Source organism: Sinocyclocheilus anshuiensis, unplaced genomic scaffold (assembly GCF_001515605.1).
Source record: "Sinocyclocheilus anshuiensis isolate Anshui unplaced genomic scaffold, SAMN03320099.WGS_v1.1 scaffold1640, whole genome shotgun sequence".
NCBI lineage: Eukaryota > Metazoa > Chordata > Actinopteri > Cypriniformes > Cyprinidae > Sinocyclocheilus > Sinocyclocheilus anshuiensis.
Window position 1 is genome coordinate 704,479 of NW_015555883.1, and position 7,737 is coordinate 712,215.

General features: G+C 37.6%; 1 protein-coding gene across 4 annotated transcripts in view; it reads right to left on the reverse strand.

Annotated features, from left to right (window-relative positions):
• The window catches only part of LOC107675840 (forkhead box protein P4-like), a 143,996-nt gene that overhangs the window by 105,690 nt on the left and 30,569 nt on the right, over nt 1-7,737 (reverse strand). Inside the window, exon 1 of one of the 4 annotated variants that reach the window (XM_016470315.1) lies at nt 5,967-6,586. The exons of the other annotated variants lie outside the window; for them this stretch is intronic. The gene's annotated coding sequence lies outside the window, so the exon portion shown is untranslated. Of the gene's footprint in view, nt 1-5,966; nt 6,587-7,737 lie in introns of those variants that run through there. 4 annotated transcript variants of the gene reach the window in all.

The window sequence follows — 7,737 nt, forward strand, 5'->3', positions numbered from 1 at the left end:
TTTTTTACTCTTTGTACAGCAGTTATTGTTCATTCTAATTTTATTTTTGAATGTAGAATATGTGTTACATAAATACATGAAATGTAGAACATATAAAAAAAGTGCTCGTGGCTCGTCTGCCAGTGGGTGCCTCCCACGCATAAAAGTGAAACTCCGCCTATGATTGTGCTGTTACTCCTTTCGAGCCGAAGTTCACAAAATTGGGTGTTATTTATGGGGAGTAGAATTATTTATTTATTTCAATGAATGTAATCGATTATATCATAATATTTAGGCTATAATATTATAAATCAGGTTGGTTTGTATTGCTGACGTAATATGTAAATGATATGCGTGCGGCCCGCGAGACTTGCACTTGGACCATAGTTCGGCCCGGTGGAAAAAAAGGTTGAGAACCACTGATCTAGATGAATAAAGCCGGTTTAAGAGGCTAATGATGGGGCAAGGGCAGTCTCAAGACCGCTTGAGGCACTAATGCCCAAATTGTATTTAACATGGTGGAACAGAGGTGGAACTTTATAGCTTTGAGGAGCAAGCAATCCAACAACTGCCTAAATGCACCCAGATGCAGAACCTGCTTTATGAACATGACCTTCATATGCAAGATAAAGTTTTAATGAACAGCAACTTTGATTACAGTGAGAGAGGGAAGATGGGGCAGAGTTTGAGAGTCAGCTGATCTGTATAAAAAAAAAGACAGTGGGAACAGGAAAATCTGGAGTGAAGCCAGTTCATGTTTTTGGTCCATGCCAACTCAATAAAGCAAGGATAAAGCAAGGATGCCTCAGTGCTGACAGCATGGAACTGGCTGGAGGAGAAAAGTGGAATAAAATTCCAATGAATATAAAAACATAAATGACAGCCAATCAGAGCCATGGCAGAAGCAAAGGGATTTGGGTAATGGAAAGTGATTTCTCACCAAATATAAATAGTAGTAAAAATATACTGTTAAAAACATGAATATATATTTTTAATTATATAATAATTAATTACAAAAAAAAAATTTTTAAAAATAAAAATATAATAAAATAATTTAATATATAATAATGTTTAGTTTTTAGCAAAAACTTTTAGTTTTAGCAAAAACAGATCATGTTCTGTTGGTCATTCCACTATTATCATACTATTAAAATCCAATTATAGGTTAGAATTTAACTGACTTTTTCAGACAAAAAATTATGAAAAGGACTGATTAAACTGGCCTGAAGAGGAGGAAATGTAACTAACTTACATTTAGTTAGACTAAATGTTAGACTCATTTAAAAGACTTTAAATGAGGTGGTGGGGCAAAGTGATGTCTTAATAAGTTCAGTGGACATGATATAATTTTACACATCTGCTTTCATGACTGGCACTCTGGATTTCTAAGTTAATTAATTGATTGGATCAGAGTGGGTATAATCAAATAAAATTGTATAACTCTGTAATAAAAAAACAACACGTTAGAAGGAGGCATGTGGAAAAAATGATAGCATGTCCATTTTTCAAATTAATTGAATTTTAGTACTTATGAACTTGGTCCAAGGCATCTCATAAGCAATAACTCAACACCATCTTCAAAATGGCTCCATGCCTAAAGATATTCAAACACACACACATGCGCGCGCACACACACACACACACACACATTTGTTTCACTATATTAGTGAGGACACTGCATAGACTTCCATTGATTTTTAATCAGGTTAATGATACTTTTTATCCCCTAACCCAGCCCCTACCCCTAAACCTACCCCTCACAGAAACATCTGCAAAACACTAGATTTAAATAAAAACATGTTTTGGCCAAGTTATAAGCCTTTTTATCTAGTGAGGACCAGTAAAATGTCCTCACTAGTGGGTTGTCATATTATTTCACTATATAAGTAAGGACATTTGGCCCTCACAAGTATTGTCAAACAAGTACACATATACACACACACACTGGTATTCCTATCATTATGGGGACATTCCATAGCGGTAATGTTTTTTTTCTACTGTACAAACTGTATTTTCTATCCCTTTACCCTTTCCCTAACCCTCACAGAAAACTTTCTGCATTTTTAGATTTTCAAAACACTTAATACTGTGATTTATAAGCTTGTTTCCTCATGGGGACCTAAAAAATGTCCCCACAAGGTCAAAAGTGTTACTATACTTGTGGGGATATTTTGTCCCCATAATGTAGTGAATACCAGTACACACACACACACACACACACACACACACTTTTTCGGTTCCTTGATCTCTGGGAGAAAACCACCAGTTTATAACTAGTAACTGAGAGCAATCAATTGCTAGTAATTTAATATTATATTCTCCAGTAGTTGCACTGCCTAATAAAGTTCTTACCAAAAAGCTAAAATATTAATTCCATCTTCAGCAGCGCTGATTGCATTAAAAAAACGTCTGTTTTATTATTTAGCACAGAAAGGATCATCTTTGTTAAAGTGACTTGAATGCAAATTCATATCACTAGAACGAACGGTGGAAAAGCATTACTAATTTGAATCATAATAATATCAATAGAATAATTCATAATGTAATATAAATAAATTAGAGAGGTAATTCATTTGAAAATGGATGCCTTCAATGAATGTCTCAGCCCCACAACCAAAAAAGAGAGCACATACACCAGTTTCGTAGACAAGAACATTAATTGCTTAACTGTAGTCATTGTTATGAGGTGTCAGAACGCGTGTAGAATCAGGGAAGAAACTAAACATGCAGAGTCCGCTTTAATATTACATTAATTTTTCACTGCATTTATTCAATATTCATGAATTATGCCTGCTCTCACTAACTTGTCCTTATATCCAGCGTGCCGTGAAGTGTTTTTTTCCACTATGAAAACAGCAGCTTGTGTCTCAATTCAATTTGAGCATGTATGCCTTTAAAAATCAGTACATGACATGTTGCCTTTTCACCTTGTTCGTTTTCTGTTCCTCTCTACGGAACAATAGTTGCTGCCTTTGTGTCATTATCAGGCTTATTACACGTCATTAAAATACTGGAAGAAGATTCCAGAAGAAATATACACTCTACACCAGGGAACTCTCTCTCTCTCTCTCTCTCTCTCTCTCTCTCTCTCTCTCTCTCTCTCTCTCTATCTCTCTCTCTCTACCACATGTGTCACACTTTTGGGGGTGAGCGCGCGTGTGCGTGCGAGAGCGCAGAAGTGACAAAAAAAGAACAATATAATTGGAGAAATGTACGCAGTAATAATAGGTATTCAGAAAATGATAATTCATATTAAACAGGGTGCATAAAGTCAGCCTCATTTGCATGTTTTAGATTATATGCATTTCAAAAGTAATTTCCGCAGGGCATCTGAATGACATTAATTCCCGAGTGGTTTCTGCTATAGACCTCAAACTATCAAACAATCAAACATTTAAAAGATGAAAAAAAATTGTACTGCCACATTTGCGAGGGGAGATTTCAAGGTTAAAGTATTTGAATACATGTTTTAAAGTTCTGTCTAGGTTGTTTAAAGTTGCTCCTAGCCTAGTTTAAAGTTCACTAAGCTGTGTTTGGAACAAAACCATCATGAGACTTTATACTCTAAAAATTCAGAACATATATATGTAATGTTAAATTGATGGATGGAGGATTCCTATAACATGACAAAAAAAATCATTCACTTTAAAAAATTCATTGCTAACTACAATATTAAAATTGTGCCACACACTATATTGTCAGGTAAAAAAAAAAAAAAAGTGACAGTGACGTGACATGTGGCCAAGTATGGTGACCCATACTAGGAATTAGTGCCCTGCATTTAACTTTTTTTTGCTGCGGCGCCCGGGGAGCATTTGGGGGTTCGGTGCCTTGCTCAAGGGCACCTCAGTCGTGGTATTGAAGGTGGGAGAGAGCGCTGTACATTCACTCCCCCCACCTACAATCCCTGCCGGTACGAGACTCGAACCTGCAACCTTTGGGTTACGAGTCCGACTCTATAACCATTAGACCACAACTTCCCCTAAAATTTAAGTCAAAAACATTATGTAATATGAATCAATTAGCCTGACTACATTAGGTCAAAGCATGAAAGTCAAATTTAAGTGTCAGAACAGATATAAATAGCTCCGCAGGGTTTTAAAAAACATGCACATTTTCACTTCTTACAGTATAAGAGTTGAATATGTAATTTCAATAACCTGAAAATATAATATCCATTACAGATAAATAAATAAATAACCTGAACACAATGTGAAAGTACATACTGTCCTCCCAGGCCCTAAACATGAGCAAGTTCGTCATGACAATCACTCTAATACGGCACAAAGAGGACTGTGGGTATTCAATGTGCCAATTTTAATACAGCCCTCCAGACAGAAGATGAAAGAAAAATAAAGAGAGAGAGAGAGGGAGATCCCTTTTATTTCATTTGAAGAGAGAGAGGGAGAGAAAAAAGAGAAAGACTCAAGAGTAGGAAACCCTCAGATTTGGCAACTTAAGTGGAAAACAGGCTCTGGATGCAATTTTTCATTTGATAAGACAAATTTGGCCAAGTTTCATAATGTTTCTGATGCATACAAGATTGGGGTTTGAAGACTTATGTCTAGAGCAATGGTTCTCAACTGGTGAGTCTGGATAAGAAAGTAAATAGAACTCAAACTTGTACCTTTTTTTCTAATTGTTGTTAAAGTCAAAGGCTGTGTGTCTAGTCTAACTTGAACTAAAAACTTGATTTATTTTAATTATTTATTTATTTATTTTGGTATTGCATTGGGTCACCACCAGTTAAAACCATTTGAGAACCACCAGGCCAACGAGTGGACAAACCAAATAAATGAGCAAGTCTAAATGATCAATAGGACCTCAACTTACCCATCTGTGTTCACAAAAATTATGTATATATATATATATATATATATATATATATATATATATATAAATCACCATAAAAATAAACCACATGGGAGAAGGAAAGATATGGCCTGGGCTGCTTCCCTTTGTGAAGTTTGTGTTTTGTCTGTCTAAATATTATGCTACTGAATGTTTCCCTCCACATGATTATCTCATTATGAATTAATGGCTTGCATGCTGCGATGTGTTTGCACAATGCCTAGTTCACGCTAACTGTTTATCTGCCTTGCTATAAGAAAAATAAAACATGGGCCAGAGCAAGTCTGGCCATCATAATCGTGAGTCAGCTTGTTGTGGCATTTAAAAGTCAAGCAGATATTAACAGGTTGGGCGACGAGTGGAGAGTGAGAGCGACTCTAATGAACAGCATGCAGACAATACACTACCATAATCACCCAGACGATCAAGTTCTGTCCTCTTCGTTTTACAAGTTTCCGCTTACAGTGCTGACAGGCCATGCTGGTGAGATTTAAGGGAAAGAAAAATGGATTTTATGGCATTATCTTGTTATATCTCTCTCCCTGTTCTATACTCTTACTGTAAGACTAGCCTCTTTGTCCTTCTCCAGAGAAGGATACTTGGACAAGTTCAATTACGCGGGGAGAGTAAATGCTGAGGGAATGGGAAGGAGCGAAAGGCAGAGTGAAGGAGAAGAAATAAAGAATATCTAGAGGGAGAAAAACAGGTTAATTAGGACCTGGAAAATGTATTTGTTTTTTTGTTTGTTTTTTTTACCAATCTTTTTTCCTACCGTTTTTTTTTTTTTTCGAGGGAGTTTTTAAAGAGTTCTATTTCTTTTCAACAAGGGAGGAGGAGGGGAAATATGAAAAGAGGAGTATGTTTCTTAAGACAAAAATCATGACGTACAAAAAAAAAAGTCTTGTAACAAAAGAATTCACAATGCTTGTATTATCAGCATAGTCCATTTAGCCGGCATCGAACAGGACTACAGAAACATCTGAATTAACATGAGTCTCAAAACACCAGCTCAAAACGATGGGTAGTGGAAGTTTGAGTCTTTTTTTTATGGAAAAAGGCTTCCATATCCAATAAAACCTCGGGCAATAACACTCTAATGAAGTGCATACTAAAAGGGCTCATTCCAATCTCCTTACTTCTGACACCAAGCGCACTTGAAAGGCCATCTTTAGAGAAGCGCTTCTGTAATGATAGCGGCAGATAGACTGGACGTGTAAGAGGCATATTCATTCCTTTGGCTTTAATTGGAGAGCTTGCATGACTGACTCAGAAAGGCTGCTAGTCCGGTTCAGAGCCCCGAGCACGAGCCCAGGGGCAGCCAGGCAGAGCTAACACCCTTAGTCAGGAGGAGGTGAGTGCCAGCACAAAGCCAACATCAAACTAGACACTCGGGCTAAAAGGTATGAGCAGAGGGGGAGGGGGGTCTGAAAGAGAAAAAAAGAAAGAAAAAGTCGATGCTTTTAAAAGACAATTAAAGCACATTGATTTCTCTTCATTGTTTCAACAAAACACATACCAGAGCATCTGGGGCCTTGCCTGTTTTATTCTAACACAATCTGTGGCGCTTCTTTGAGTTATTGTAATCATTTCCTCCACAATGGCACCCACCTGTTGCCAACATTCCCCCGTATCACCGCAGTTAATCACCATGTATCAAGTCTCAACTGCAGAATAAACAATACTACACTCGCTGCTGGTAGAAATCATCAACTTTCAAGACCTGTCTGCGTAGCTTTAAACGATTCAATGGTTCAAAAACAACAACAAAAAAACACAGCTTGGAATTATCAAGACGGGACGGGAAAAGGGTGGAGGTCCGGAGGGGGGCGGGCAAACGCCATCTGCTATCTTTCATTGGAGACTTATGTCTCCGACTTCTCATTCTCCTCTGGCTTTTTTAATACCTTCGAAAATAAAGGAATAGAAAAAACCTGCATATTTGTCATTTCCGATTGTTTACCTTTTTTACGGCAAATTGATTTTTACATCTCCTTTTCCTGGAAGCGTCTAGGTGAGGGCCTGCCAACCCGTTTCTCTGTTTTATGGACCTAGCCCTCTGGAGAAGTTTTAAAGCTTTCAGTTCAGAAGTCATTTAAATGATACAATACCGCTTTTGTCCCAGGCAACTCTGTTTCTCTCTCTCTCACTCACTCTTCAATCACCCAAATTCCAGCATGCTTTCTTTTTCTCTCCCTGAGTTAAAAACTGCACGTTTAAAAGCTTATTTTTTGTCATTTCCTCATGTCTCTTGAATTTGACTGTTCATCTCAAAGACGAAAGGACGACTCATTGCATCAGGCCCATGTGTTGATGAAGTGGGATGATGTACAGCTCAAAGTTTTTGTAGATGTCTGATTTCACACGCACTGTCATGGACGCGTTATTGGGTCGTTTCGGAATCAGCCACTTTGCTGTGAATTGTGTCTGGTGTGCGGGACACAATTGGAGTACTGAGGCCATTCCTCAAACTTGTGCTTTAGTACACCATCTGCACGTAAGCAGAGGAAAGCAAGAAAAGGCCAAAACTGCAGAAATAAACTCTAAACAATAGTTTGCTTTGCAGAAATGCCTACCAACAGCTGCTAGCCTGCAAAGTGAAAACAACAATAACGTGGTTTTGCCTGGGCATTGGGAAAAGGGGGCTGATTTTGCATGATATCCATTTGTCTTTAGTCTGAGGACTTAGATTTAGCCTAATGTCATCCACTAATGTGGTTTTCACACATTTTACATAGCCAAAAAAAAAAAAAAAAAGAGGCATGCCAGATGCTGCACGCAAATGCAAACATCTAGAATCCATATGGAATCTCTGAAGGCCTTGAAGGTTAAAAAATGGCACAGGCTCAAAATCTGTCACCCTTCAAGCTGTGAAGCCTTTTTTATTGTGTATGCATGTACAAATCCTAC